The following is a 16,431-nucleotide window of genomic DNA, read 5'->3' as shown; positions in this document are numbered from 1 at the left end:
GTCCTGAGCACAGCTCCGCCAACCCCCCGGCAATCTGCACTACCCACTCTGGCACAGTTAGTATCTAGCAATACACATTAAATCACTTATACTCTAAATATGTGTGTGTGCGTGCGTGGGTAACTCAAGCTCATAGACAATCTTTGAAAGTATATAACTGACTTTACTTATTGTTTTTATAAAAGGAATAACATGAATCAAACATTTGGATTGCAACACATAATCAGGTCCCTACAGTAACCAGTAATAAAGATAAATAGAGTAATCAGCATAATAAAGTATTGCTATGCAACTCTAGCGCTGCCCTTTTTCAGCTACTTCCCCACATGGGTAAACACCCAGCACTGTCTACCTATGCAGTCAGGCCTGACTGATCTAGATGGAAGTCCAGTAAAACAATATTCGCTAGCAATCTTTCGGTGGTGCACTTGAAGAACAACTTTGTAATCCAAACGAATAATAAAGATAAAGCATCTGTCTTTAAACAGCTCTCACCACCCGGACAAGTCCAAGTCCGGTTTCTCTGCCTTTTCGTCTAGGAACAGGAATCCACCGACCTCCGAGTCTTCAATCCTTCTGGTGTACAGCAGCAAGGAATGAGAAAATGTCTCTCAGGTGCAACTAGGCTGGCAGAGAGCTCTTTGGAAAAGAGCACAAGGCCCAGGCTTCAGGCCTTGTGCCTCAGCAGTTCAGCACAGATCTCCTCTTGCTTGAAGAGAGGGGGGTGTCCAAAGAGAAAGAACTAGGCCTCTCCCCCTCCTTATATATCCTCCCCCATGAGTCTTTGAGACATAACTCAAAACATCCTGGGAACCAGCGGGGTTCTGGGAACAGTAGTTTTATAGTCCTTAAAGAGACCCCGCTACAAGTATATGCAGCTGATGTTGTAATCATATCTTGACCTTGCGTGTAAATAGTGAGAGTTATGAGTTATAAGCTCAGGCTCATTCGAACAGGAGTCCAACCCTGCCTGAGCTATCCTGCCTGGTCAAAGCTGACAGCCAACCATAGGCCGTGGAGGCATTCTCCACCCTACAGCCACACCTATGCAAGGGGCGAACACATACACGCGTTTGTGGGGTGGGTAATGCTTCTGCCATCTATTTTGTGCTGCCAGCATCCCAGGGATATAGTTCAGGGACATTCAAACTCTTGTCCGAACACCCCTGAGGTCATCCCTGCTCATAAGTATGTATGAGCTTATGGCTCGGTCCGAACACAAGTTTGGCTCGAACCTTGGCTGTTTTGGGTGTTCGAATGAACTCCTGAACATTTACCCCTTTTGGCGGGAGCCACTCATCATGTATAATAGCAGTTTTAATACTGCGATTAGCTTCCCGCTTTCGATGGTTGTTAAGGATGCCGGAGGGTGACATCACCGGACACCCATTCACTTACATGGCCGGAAATGCACAGGTATGTAACAAAGGAGCCTGGGATAGTTAAAAAAACAGTGTGTGGGTTCTCTCACAATTCATACCAGGCCCTTCAGGGTTTGGTATGAATTATAAGTGGGACCCCATGCAAAAAAAGACAGGAGTCCTTTCCAAATTTGATACCAGTCCCTTCCGGTCTGGTATGGATATTAAGGGGGAACCCAATGCAAAAAAAATAAAAGGAAAAAAAGCATAAGGTCTCCCCCAAAAATCTATACCCTTATCCAAGCATGCAGTTTTCCAGACCAGAAAAGGGGAGATGAGAATGCGCCCCCCCAAAACACACAACATGGGGGTGCTACCTTGTCAGGGGGATCCCCCTGTCAAAGCAATGTGACCCAGTGGTTGCAGAGGTCTGCAGGAGCCTTTTGAAATCTAGAAGACCCCTTTAACAATAATGGGCCCCCAAATAAGGGGCACATAGTACTTCCACTCATTCACCAAAATTTGAAAAGTCTAAACAAACATAGGGGCCATTTTGACGAGTCCTTCAATTTAAAAAAAAAAGTCCCTTGATGTAAATCCACTGTCAATTATGTCATCAAACAATATGGATCCATGTCAATAACGATGTCCACCGACACATTGCTGCTTCTGTCACTTCACTCCCGTCGAATGTCCGCCAGGTTCAGCAGATGACAACTGATATATATATATATACACACAAGGGGGTGGGGTATCCCAAGTGGCTAACAGGCATAGTCATGTCCATATATGGTCAATGATGTCACCCAGATAAATATCTTCAGCCTCACTCCCAGACCTTCACTATGCAGTCCTCATGACGCTGAGCACCCTTTGCAAGGGAAAAATACCTGTTGCATTCACTGCATATGTTCTGCATGTTACTTTAATTCTTATGGCTAGTACAGGATGGCTGGGGCCACCATAAATATGAGTCCAGCCCCCGGAATGAATGGAGGGATTGGCAGGCATCCCTTCTAAGCCCACGTACACACGGTCGGAGATTTTGCCAACCAAATCCGTCGGATTTTGCCCGTCAGATTTAGTCCGACGGATTGTATCCGAAACTGTTGCATACACACAGTCTGGCCAATTTGGCGAAAAATCCGATCTTTCAGAACGTGAGGCCTTATTTTCTTTACGATGGGACTACATTCAGGCTAGTAGCCAATAGCTTTGATGTAGGAATTTGATCTGAGCATGCGTGGCACTTGGTCCGATGAAAATGCTCTACACATGATCGGATTAGGTCCGTCCGGCCCAGTTGGTCGGGAAATATTTCCAAGATGTTGGAAAATTGGGTCGGACGGAGATTCGGACAGAATCAGTCCCATGCATACCACACACAGTCGGATTATCTGACGACACGGTCCGATAAGACTCATTCCGACAGATTCTCTGACCGTGTGTACAAGGGCTAAGAGCTGAGAATTTGCTTTGCAATGGCTGTGTGGTGTCAGCCCTGCCTGAACATGAACATTTCAGGAGCAGATTGAAGGTTAGTATTGTGGGCAATGCTGAGGGGGTGGGAGTTTTAAATTACAATCTTACTATAAGTAAAATTGTACTTTAAGATCATGTCACTTTTTTATTTAAAATGCCTACTTCACATTCCTTTACAGCCTGAAACATAAAACTGTAAGAACATTTGCATGTCAAAGACCCACAGAGATTACAGATTATATATTTTAATTTATAAGGCTAGGGTTAAACAGACCATTAAATCCCTTGCTGTTGGGGTTACTGACAACTTGTTAGCAGTCATCTCTGCACTGAACACTGAAATAAATCTGATGATCATTAAATGTTTAAAATTCTAGCAGCAAATACTACTTGTTTAGCCCTAGACTAGACTTTTTTTAACCAGGGTGTCTAGGCACCTTGGGGTGCCTTAAGGTTTCTTCAGGAGTGCCTTGCCAAAATGCCTAAAAATCATCCCAAAATTGTATACAAGCCAGCAGGTGGATGAAGCCTACCTTTTAGTTACAAAAAGCTACAGATTTTCATTGTGCACCATTATGACCTTCTAGCCGCCAGCATCCTAATAACCAATGATGTCATCAGTTGATAAGAAAGATGTTGGTTGTTTGCACAGCACCCTTTTTTGTCCCTCCCTTGCCCCCCTCTGTCAGTGCTGGGGTCACATTAGCTGAGTGATGGAGAGAAATTATAACACTTTTTTCCATTTTAGAATGGGGTGCCTCAAGACTGTCCATAATTTTAGAGGGTGCTTCGAGATGCATCATTGTCAACGTGCATCATTTTAAAGGGTGCCTTAAGTGAAAAAAGGTTGAGAAACGCTGCTCTAAACTAACTATTCTCTACCACCTTTTTTCAGTAGCTTGTGCTGGTACTTTAAAAATGTCAGCAGGGGTGTCAAGGCCCATTAACACTTCTCCAGTGTGGTGTTGAAAACGCATGTTATGTATTTTAGCCCCTTATAATGCCATTCGTTTACAATGACACCCCAATGCACCTCTAAAGCATATGCATTGCAGTGCACTTCAATGTACGGTAATGTGCCACTGTGTGTGCCCTGTCAGAAAAAAACACATGTCCAATTGTTGGTCAATTTTGGTGCATTGTTAGCTGATTCAATTGAAAAGGCTGCTTTAATGCAACGCATCAAGTTTGACCAGCAACATCACTAAGTGATCATGGCAGTCTTATCAAGAACAACATTACATATATTTGCATACTGTTTAACCACTTCCCGACCAGCGCACGACGATGTACGTCGACAGCATGGCACGGGCAGGCATATTGGCGTACATGTACGTCCAATATTCGTTGCCGCCGTGCCATCGGGAGCGCGCCGCCGGCGGCGCGCTCTCGCGCTGGTCGGGACCTCCGTGAGTCCGGTCGCGGGACCCGCGGACTCGATCGCCGCGGGCATCCCCGCGATCGTCTCACGGAGCGGCGGAATGGAGGAAATGCTGTATAAACAACATTTTCTCATTCTGCCTAGCAACTAGTGACGCTGATCTCTGCTCCATGTGATTGGAGCAGAGATCAGTGTACACTAAATGAAAGCCCAACCCCCCCACAGTTAGTAACACACCCCTAGGAACACTTAACCCCTACACTGCCACCCACAGGTTAACCCTTTCACTGCCAGTGTCATTTACACAGGAATCACTGCATTTATATAGCAGTGATTACTGTATAAATGACAATGGTCCCAAAAATGTGTCAAAAATGTCCGATGGGTCCCCGACAATGTCGCAGTCACAATAAAAATCGCAGATCGCCGCCATTACTAGTAAAAAAAAAAATAATAAAAAATGATTAATAAAAATGCTATAAAACTATCCCTATTTTGTAAACGCTATAACTTTTGCGCAAACCAATCAATAATCGCTTATTGCGATTTTTTTTACCAAAAATATGTAGAAGAATACGTATCGGCCTAAATTGAGGGAAAAAAATGTTTTTTTTATATATTTTTGGGGGATATTTATTATCACAAAAAGTAAAAAATAATGTGTTTTTTTCAAAATTGTCGCTCTATTTTTGTTTATAGCGCAAAAAATAAAAACCGCAGGGGTGATCAAATACCACCAAAAGAAAGCTCTATTTGTGGGAAAAAAAGGACGTCAATTTTGTTTGGGAGCCATGTCGCACGACCGCGCAATTGTCAGTTAAAGCGACGCAGTGCCGAATCGCAAAAAGTGGTCTGGTCTTTGACCAGCAAATTGGTCCGGTCTGAAAGTGGTTAATAGTTGATCTAGGAATTTTTTTTCATAATAGTAATACCAAAGTATTATTAATATATAATATATTAATTATTATATATATATATATATATATATATATATATATATATATATATATATATATATATATATAATATTACTATTATTAATGGAGACTGGCTGATGATCTACCTTGGTTATGTTATACTTTTTTTAAATGACTAGCATACTAGCTCATTATGAATAATTTACCTGAGAACGAAGCCCCCGAAGCGGTCCACCATCTTCCTCTTCGTCGCTGCCATGGATTCCGGAGCCGCGATGACGTGACACCCACGCATGCGCACGGGAGCCGACACTCGCACCATATCGCTGTGATCTGCGGCCTGCCCAGTGCGCCTGCGCGCCGCTGTCTTCGGGTAAATATTTAGGAGATATTTCTTGGACCTACAGGTAAGCCTTAATCTAGGCTTACCTGTGGGTCAAAGTGGTTTGTAAGGGTTTATAACCACTTTAAAGGGCCACCAATATCCAAGTTCTTTTTTTCAGGTACCCAACCTCCACTTATCACAAGCAATTTCCGCAGAGTAATCCCATAAACAACACCGCTATCTTGCAGCAAAGAACCCCAAGGAAATGTACTGCATGTAACAGCACTGCTATCTTAAAGGAAAGAACCTTAAGTAACATACCTGCCAGTGACAGCAATACCCTCCTGCAGGAAGGAACCCCCAAGTAACAGGTTACAGAACTGTCGGTGCCCTGCTATCCTGTGGAAAATAACCCAGAGTACCAGCTTTGCTTGTGACAGCACTGCTTACCTGCAGAAAGTTACCCTCTTTACAGCTTTGCCAGTGACAACTAATATTCCATCAGAATGACCCCCTAATTATTGAAGCCAAACTTTTGCTTTTCTGAGATAGAGAAAGTCTCTGGATTCCACTAAGTTGTAAACCACCTATCGCCATATAACTCAGGCAGTGAATGTCATAACTGCTATCATTTATTACAAAAAGAATACATTAACATTAAAAGAAGTTTGGTGAAAAAAATGTCCCAGTGTCTCCTTCTAAGCACTCTAATCTCTTAATTGGCCATTCTCCCAGTGGCAACTCCATCAGCAGTTGCCCCTTTCCCACCCTGCATACATTTTAAACTCCAAAAAATATGTTTTATGTGAAATCAAAACCTGCTTCATGTTACAGTAACTTAAAATGTATTGGGGTGATTGGATCAGCATAGCAGCCAGGCAAATAGCATTTTTAGAATGGGTGGTCAGCAATGACAGCCTATACAATACAGTCCATGCAGATTTCTATTATTACAGGGGAACCATTATAAATTACCAAAAATATCTAACACAGCTCATTACTATTTTCCTGTGTCAGACAGGTGAGGGGTTTTGGGGGACTGGGGCCCACATAAGGACACGAAGATCAGGTGACAATTATCTATATATTAAGGATACCCAAACAAACCTTTTTTTTGTGATGCACTTTTGTTAGAACCGAAAATATTCAATTTAAATGAAAAAAAAATATGTTGGAGTAGTAAAAGAAATACTCTGATCATTTCCCACTGCACACCAGACATGTGTGGATAGTATAATCCAATTGTAGCTACACAGCTTTCAACATCCTTACTGTGTATTGATGGGTGGGCATGGCTTGAATTTACTTATAGCACCTTGTCTGGGCCTTACATTTTAATTACAAAACACATTTACTCAGCAGGAAGCCATTACCTTGAGGAGGTAAGCGTCTGCTCAACAGCTAGCTCTACTAATTGTCAAACATCGCTAATTTATTGCGGTTCAAACAGTAGCAAAATCTGCCCTGTAAATAAAGCAGGCCATAGATGATACGTTTTTCTTTCCTTCCACAATGGCTGGAAGGAAAGAAAATTGCTTGATTCCCCCAACAACAAATTCAGTGTTGATGGGGGAGTGCCTCCTGCAGCACTATTGTCTTCTCCAGCAAGGGGCATGGGAAGCCTTCACAGCTAGCAGAATACTACAGTTATCGCTACCGGCTATAGCCACTGGCAGTACAACCGACATGCTGATTGTACTCAACACGACTTGGGTACAATCAGCCTGCCCATAGATGGATCAAAACTTGGCCAGCCCCTGCTGAACTGGCCAACTTTTGATCCATGTATAGCCAGCTTAAGTAATAAAAATTCTATTTGAGCAATTTTCAGCCATTTTTATGTGTTTTTAAGTGTATTTCAAGCATTTTACATGTGTATTTAAGCCTTGTGTGTTTTTGTGTTAGCAAATAGAACGCACCAGGGGGAGGAGACCAAAATAAAAATGAAAAAACATTAAGAAATGCATGATTGTGCTTTTACGGGCATTTCTGTTAGAGCCCTTTCACACAAGCTTTCCAATCAGATCCATCTGTCAGTTTTTCAGGTGGACCTGATCGGACTCTATTAACCTCTATGGGGCGGCGTATGTCAGCGGTGACATGTCCGCTGGCACCAACTGTTATCCAACCGATCCTGTACGTGAACTCCAGACGGATGGTGACCCTATTTCCATCGGTCTGGCGGATTGGATCGGATGAAAACAGACAGGAGGTCCATTTTCATCTGATCTCTCCATAGAGGAGAGCGGGGCTCTGACAGGCCCGTCTCAGCATAGTGAGCGGAGACGAACCTGTTATCCGCCTGCTCAGCGGGGATCAGCGAACCGCCCATGTGAAAGGTCCCTTTAAGTCTATATGATCAAAAGTACCTAAATATGCTAGAAAAAAAAAACAACTCATACACTTTGTTGAGCATAGAGTATACAAGTGTGAACAGGAACAATTAGAAAGAATGGGATTTTGCATAGTCAAGTGTAGTAAGGTGTAGTCAGGCATAGGGAAACAAGCAAAAAAAAGCTGTAAATGGGGGCAAAATGTTTGAAATGCTCCCAAAATAAAACTGTGTCTGGACTGGAGCAGACATGACCAAACATGATGAATCAGACAGAACAGCTTGTATATTTGTGTATCTTCTGACCACAATAGAAACAGCAGATTTTTTTTTACATTTTTTTTTTTTAAAGAAAGCTCTCACATGAGATTAAAAATGAACTATGAAAAAATAAAATAATTAAAAAAATTCCAAGTTATAGCTATATTAACTGTATATTAACTGTACAAATTAATTAACTATACCCTGTATTTATGCGGGGTACTTATGATATGAGCAGTACAAAACTAGAAAATGGATTAAGCTTGGTAGCATAACATTTAGGCCACCTTCATGATTATATACATGGGTTCCTGCATTAGTGGTTACTCACGTTCCTTGGTGTGAATGGGCCATTAGGCTTTAAATATGTACTGTACTAGACTGCAGCACTTAAATGTGAATCTCCACATAGGAAATTATTTTAAAGGGTGGATTAGTGGTTGTGCCGGAACCTTGAAATTTTTATCCTGATGATCTCACAGTGGAGCATCCACATAAGAGGCAGGCTCACCCGCATGCCTGACCCACCAACGAGACAGGGTAAGTACCAGGCAGATGGCAAGTGGGCGGGGGGGTCACAGTGACAGCATTTGATGGGGCACAGTGGCACTATTTGATGGGCACCGTGGCTGCGTTTGATGGGCACAGTGGCTGTGTTTGATGGCATAGTGGCTGCAATTGATGGGCGTGGTTGGCTGACTTTGAGGCACAGTAGCTGCGTTTGATGGGGCATAGTGGCTGCATTTGATGGGGTACAGTGGCAGCATTTGATGGACGCAGTGGCTGCATTTGATGGCACAGTGGCTGCAATTGATGGGCACAGTGGCTGTGTTTGATGGCACAGTGGCTGCAATTGATGGGCGTGGTTGGCGGAGTTTGATAGCACAGTGGCTGTGTTTGATGGGGCACAGTGACAGCATTTGATGGGGCACAGTGGCTGCGTTTGATGGGCACAGTGGCTGCGTTTGATGGGCACAGTGGCTGCGTTTGATGGGCACAGTGGCTGCGTTTGATGGCACAGCGGCTGCGTTTGATGGCACAGCAGCTGCAATTGATGGGCATGGTTGGCTGCATTTGATGGCACAGTGGCTGCGTTTGATGGGGCACAGTGGCAGCATTTGATGGGGCACAGTGGCAGCATTTGATGGGGCACAGTGGCAGCATTTGATGGGCACAGTGGCACAGTGGCTGCGTTTTATGGGCACAGTGGCTGCGTTTGATGGGCACAGTGAGGCTTCAATTGATTTTTTTTTAAAGAATTTTTCAGTTTGGTTGCGCCCTCCCCCTCCAGATATTTTGATCACTAGCCACCACTGCCCAAATGAATAAACTTTCTGTATACAAGAGAACATTTTCTTATGTCTGTGGGTAATATTAGAGAAGGGAGGCTGTGCCACCATTACAAAAACACATTACAAAAGAATACAAGGGCATCCGCACACTACCCTTTGCTTGTGTAGATTTCTGACTAACTAACCTGTCACCAGAGATCATGAGAACTTTGCAATTTAGAGAAACATGAAGGTGGCAAATAAACAGCATGGAATCACAGGTGTATCTCATATCATAGCCTAGAAATACCATCAAGGTTCTCTCCCGAGTTACATGTTATATTTACTCTTATGCCGCGTACACACGATCGGAATTACAGCCAAAAGAAGACAGATGAGAGCTTTTCATCGGAAAATGTGACCGTGTGTATGCTCCATCGGAATTTAGCTGTCCGAATTTCCACCAGACAAAAATTGATAGCATGTTCTCAATTTTCCTGAAGGAAAAACTTTCTATCAGTAATTCCAATCGTGTGTATGCAATTCCAACACGCCAAAAATGACGCATGCTCAGATTCAACGACGAGACAGAAGCTATTGGCTACTGGCTATTGAACTTCCTTTTTCTAGTCCCGTCGTACGTGTTGTACGTTACCACATTATAAATGATCGGAATTTGATGTGACAGCTTGAGCCGAATTCCGTCAGAATTCCGTCGGGAGAACCATCAGAGCTTTTTCCGACGAGAATTCCGATCGTGTGTACGCGGCATTAGGCCTCTTTCACATGAACGATCCGTTCAGGTCCGCCTGTCAGTTTTTTAGGCGGGCCTGAATGGATGCTCCATAAACCTCTATGGAGCATCGGATGTCAGCGGTGACATGTCCGCTGACATTCGAGTGTGACGGATGAAAAACCTACTTTTCCCTCCGTCTGCGGATCGGATCGGGTGACGACGGACTCTGCGGTCCGTCGTTATCCGATCTCCCATAGGGGAGAGCCGTGCTCTGACAGGTCCGTCCCAGCACAGTGTGCAGAGATGAACCTGTCATCTTCCTGCTCAGCGGGGATCAACAGAGCGATCCCCACTGCGCAAGCGGATATCCATGGGGCGGATCATCACGGATCAGTCCCGTGTGAAAGAGCCCTAACAGAGGCCAACCCTAAAAAATTATGCTCACAATCCAACAAAATGTGTATTCCTTATTCACTATTAATATTATTATTACATTATGAAGGCATCATAAATTCAGAATATAAGATGGACTGCAATCCATATATTGGACTCTTGTCCTTATATAGTGGGGGCAATTTACAAATCATAGGTATTATAAACTGTTTATATAGCAAATACATCAATCGAGATTAAGAGAGAGGACCCAACCCCTTTGAAGGACCACATTTTTAACAAATTCCCTTCCATATTGTGCTAACATATACTTTGCAACTAAAAAGCTTTATATACTTCAACCAAGCAAGTTAAATGAAAAAAACTGACAGCTCCAGTCAGAGCTGCTGTACTAACAATCCAACGTTAGTACAACAATCTCCCACACTGAGTTGTGGTGTTCTGACAGGGGAATGGCCGCTCTTCTAAAAACACTTTGGTCAGAGCTCTCAGCCATTGGCTGAGAGCACATATTGGAAGCAAATGCTGTTGGCTGTTTTTTAATGAACCGGCCAATGTCTAGCATTCTGCCCGTGTGTACGAGGCTTTATACATACAGTCATCAGTCAGGTACAGCCACCAATCGGCTGGTTCTAGATTTCTTAATTAGCCAATTAGTAGCTTGGATGAAGACGTTTCCTGGATAATGTCAGCACACACAACACCCAGCCACAAATAAAGCTGGGGCCCTTAGTACAAACAAGCCTGCAGTCGGTGTTAGGTACATACAGTAAGTTAGGTTTCTCTGAGGATTGAGGTCTGCTTCCAGTGTGACCATACATTTTATAAAGACAAAAAGCCTGAGCATGGCAGTAGTGAGACATTTGCACAACCTTAAACTTGACAGAACCCAGCATCATGTCAACTTGCAGATGAACTGATATGTATAGAAGCACACATGAGGATAGCATCATCCTTCCTTGTTCTACAAATGAAAGGTAAAGCTGGCCATAGAAAGAGCAACTGTCTTTCCTGCAACCACTGCTATTGTGTTCTCCCGGCAGGGGGGTGGGGGGTTGGGGTCCCCGTGGGGGGGGGGGACACAGTGAATACTGCTAGGGGCTATAATAGCCTCTAGCAATAATTGCATTGCATGTAAAATGAGACAGGTTGGTTGTACCCAAGTTGATCCATTTATCAACTTTGGTACACTCAGTCTGCTCATACATGGTTTGAATCTCGGCCAGTCCCTGCTGAACCGGCAGGCATTCAAAGCTGCCGTCTATGGCTGGCTTAAGATCACCATTCATTTCAATCAACGAAATGTTTAAAAGTACTGACTATCACATGTACATGGGCAAGCCTGTACATGGTTCAGTCATGCTACCAATGCACGGCAAATCTGAGTATAGAAACTTTAAGGGTTCACATATAAGCATTAGTGGCTCGGCTCACAGCAAGAGTTTGGTGCATTCACCGTGTCAGGTACAATTTCAGCTGACTTTTTGGCTGAATTCCGACCTGAAACGGATCAAAAGACACAAAGGGCTCCCGTGCAAATCAAAGCGAAGCCACTGCAGAGACATGTGAACTACATAGAGAGCAGGTCACAAGCTCTTGCTGTGCGAATTGGATGCGGGGAAACCCTCACCCAATTCACAATAGTGTGAACCCAGCCTAACTGTTTGTGCCACAAAAAATGGAGACTGAATTGACTAGACACATGATGACTTAAATTATTAAATGTCTAAGCCCTTGTACACACGGTCGGAGAATCTGTCGGAATGAGTCTTATCGGACCGTGTTGTCAGATAATCCGACTGTGTGTGGTATGCATCGGACTGATTCCGTCCGAATCTCCGTCCGACCCAATTTTCCAACATCTTGGAAATATTTCCCGACCAACTGGGCCGGACGGACCTAATCCGATCATGTGTAGAGCATTTTCATCGGACCAAGTGCCACGCATGCTCAGATCAAATTCCTACATCAAAGCTATTGGCTACTAGCCTGAATGTAGTCCCATCGTAACGAAATTACGTCATTACGTTCTGAAAGATCTGATTTTTCGCCAACTTGGCCCGACCATGTGTATGCAACAGTTTCGGACACAATCCGTCGGACTAAATCCGACGGGCAAAATCCGACGGATTTGGTTGGCAAAATCTCCGACCGTGTGTACGTGGGCTTAGAGTGGCCATACATGCACAATTTCCACACCAATTGAATAGTCTTAGGCAAAGTTCAGCAAAGGACTAGGCTGTGTAAAGCTAATCCATACATGGGTAGAAAATTGTTAAAAAATTGTATTTATTTTTTTAATAAAGATCTGTCTAACAACTGTGTTAACACCATCATTGTATCAAATTGTTTTACACATATTGTCGATTAACGACATAATTTTTTTTTGTTGATCAATGCACATGCGCTATACATTTTTAAATATTAATGATCAATTTCCCTACTAATGTTTAGAAAATCGTTCAACTACGCAAAAAAATTCCGACATGACGGAGCTTTCTTTTGGCATAAAACTTTGCATTTCGAGAATCAAAATGTGCCCACTAACATTTCTAAAGTCAAGCGATCGGGCTTTTTCAAACTTTTTTGAATGAAGGCTTTTTCAAACTATTTTCTATCCACATATGGCCAGCTTTACACTTGCCTATGGGCCAATAACAAGGGGTTCTGACCATTTGAAATACCAGAATGTTTAAGGATGGGCAGATGTCTTAGTGGAACAGCCTTTTAATATGTAAATTAATACCCTAATGATGCTGGCAACAGACAGGCAGAAATATCCCATACCATACACTTTACAATATGGCCATACAAACTTTGTACAATCAGTTTTAGATAAAACTATGTAATATGGGGACCTACCTAAACTACCTAATCAACTTGAATCCAAAAAAAACAGTACTTTGAAATACATACTTGTTGGTAGAGCTCAAAGAGATTGTACAATAAGATTGAAACATGTATGTGAGCCATAGAATGATTACCAGTGATGTAGAGAAAATGGTAAACCTCTAGTAGTGGGATTTTTAAGGTCGACAAAAATCAATGTATTAAAAATGTATTATACAAAAAATTTATTATACAAAATTTTATATATATATGTGTGTGTGTGTATATATATGTGTGTGTGTGTGTGTGTGTGTGTGTGTATATATATATATATATATATATATATATATATATATATATATATATATATATATATATACATACATACATACATACATACATAAACAATTCATGATTCATAGAAACATCCATCCCTATCTAAGATAGAGCAAAAATAATTCATTTAATACATATAGTATTAGGAAATTTCCCAAATGCATCATATTTCATGTACAATACAGCTCTTACTAGTATACAAAAAGACTTACTCAAATGAATATCAAATGGCAGATATATTCCCCATGATTTCCAAACGGGAGAACTGGTCCTGACAAGCACAATGAAACCTGTGCCCCTAGTATATCCCATACAGGAAGGCCAGATAAAATGTATCCAAAAAAGAGCGGTTGTATTTCCGGTCCCTGACCCTGGAATCCCTGAGGATGAACGGATGATCCACCAAGCCTTACATGCAGGACCCTCTGCATTCCTGCCTAAGATGGTGCCCACCACCCGCAGGTTATACAGGTCATCTTGTTGTGTACCTCCATCTGGGCCATCTCCTCCAAACCTTGCTGGGACGCCTTCAGTGTTTCTGCAGCGGACTTCACCTGTGAATATAGACCCCCATACACGTCTTACATGCTTGATTCTCACTTCAAATTTGTGAGTATTCATTTGGCCACCTTTTATTTCAGCATCATTATAAACTGTCTTTACATACTGCACTTAAATTGGCATACATTGCCTCTTTCTCCATTTGTTTTACAGAGTTATTGCTTCTACTCCCAAGGGAGCTGCCACTGGTGCAAAGTCATTTTAATCTAATTCCCCATTTTTTCATTGCCGGGACTTATTTCTCAAAACATTTTATATCAACATCAGATAATATCCTTCCCTGCCAGTGACATTTATACAGTAATCAGTGCATTTTTACAGTACTGATCGCTGCATAAATATCAATGGTCCCAAAAAAGTGTCAAAGGTGTCTGATCTGTCCGCCGCAATGTTGCAGTCTCGTTAAAAATCGCAGAGTATATCTCAGCCTAAACTGATGGAGAAATTTGTTTTTTTTTGGGTGGGGGGGAATTTATTATAGCAAAAAGTAAAAAATATTGTTTTTTTTCAAAATTGTTTCTCTGTTTTTGTTTATAGCACAAAAAATGTAAACTGCAGAGGTGTATACCAGCAAAGGAAAGCTCTATTTGTGGAAAAAAAGGACGTCAATTTTGTTTGGGTACAGTGTCGCACGACCGGCATTTGTCAGTTAAAGCGACACAGTGCTGTATCGCAAAAAATGGCCTGGTCATTAAGTGGAAAAAATCTTCCAGTATGTAAGTGGTTAAACAATGCGCTGTTTATATTCATTACTGTGGTTTTACATTTGTTATTTATTGTTGTTTTTATTCATATATTTTGTAAAATATATTTTTTTTATTTATTAAGATGCTTTGTGAAAATTCTTTGAGTTTTTTTACAAGTTTGTGACAAGCAAATAAAACCTTTTTATTCTTTTATAATCTCTTGAGTTACAGTTCTTCATAATTATAAAGAAGCTATCATTAGTCTGTATTGTGCTTTGAAAACTGTCACATGACATTAACAAAAAGTATCGGTAATCACTATCGTTGAGTACTTGAAAAAAAGTATTGGTACTTGTACTCGGTCGAAAAAAAGTGGTAGCGGTGCAACCCTATTTTCCACAGTCAGTGATGATTTGGGGAGCCATGTCATCTGCTGTTCCAAGTCCAAAGTCAGCGCAGCCCTCTACCAGGAAATTCTAGAGCACTTCATGTTTCCCTCGGCTGACCAGCTTTATTGAGATGCTGATTTCATTTTCTAGCCGGACTTGGCACCTGCCCACACAGTCAAAAGTACCAATACCTGGTTTACTGATCATGGTATCACCAACCATTTACCAATGTCATGCTGAACAGTGAGCATATCTTGTTACATATTTCTATGCCCACTACTTAAAGCATTGCAGTTATGTTTTTGAATTAATGTTTTTCACTGTATGTGCGTTAATGAGCTAAACTTCCCATGTAAGGCAGTGATAAGACCCTGTTAATAGTTTTGAAACATAGAAGCAGTTTAAAAGTAGGAGTAGAATCTTGAATTTACTGCAATGTCTGGTATACACTACAGTTTTGTTTCGTGCACCCCGACAGCTCCGGTCAGGAGCCACTGTACTAACCATGGCGAGGTTAGTCCATCGATCTCCCCCGTTGAGTTGTTGTGTTCTGACAGGGGGGTGACCCCCCCCCTCCCGCCGCCAGAACACTGTGATCATCGCTCTCTGCTATTGGCTGAGGGCGCTGATTGGGAGTAGGACGGCTACTGGTTTCCCAGCATGCACGTCCGACAGTAGCCAGCTGAACGTCTGTCAGACAGACAGACTTACACACAGGCAGAATGTCGGCAGGTATTTTTTGTACCGGCAAATGTTTCCCGACATTCTGCCTGTGTGTAGGAATGAGCTCCGGCGTGTTCGCACACTGCACGTGCAGAGCCCGCCAGGAAGTCAGCGCAGCACTGTGCTAATCACAGGCAGTGAGACATTGCCCCAATGCGCGGCTGCAGAGATCTCACTGCCTGTGATTAGCGAAGCGCTGTGCCGACTTCCTGGCAGGCTCTGCACGTGCAGTGTGCGAACACGTCGGAGCTCATCCCTACCCGTATGTACGGGGCTTAAGTTGGGCTTGGTAATTAATCAAAGGAACATTAATTATGCTGCTATATGGTTACTATATGAATCCCCATTACTAACTTCACCCCTTAAAGAAAATGTTATTAAAACAATCCCGCTGATATATATTTCAAATTAGAAAGTCTGCATTTTGGAAACACTTTCTTTTCCAGCT

Source organism: Lithobates pipiens, unplaced genomic scaffold (genome assembly GCF_037356315.1).
Source record: "Lithobates pipiens isolate NorthernLeopardFrog02 unplaced genomic scaffold, aLitPip1_a1.2 Scaffold_25, whole genome shotgun sequence".
Lineage (NCBI taxonomy): Eukaryota > Metazoa > Chordata > Amphibia > Anura > Ranidae > Lithobates > Lithobates pipiens.
Note: the sequence above shows the minus strand (reverse complement) of the source record.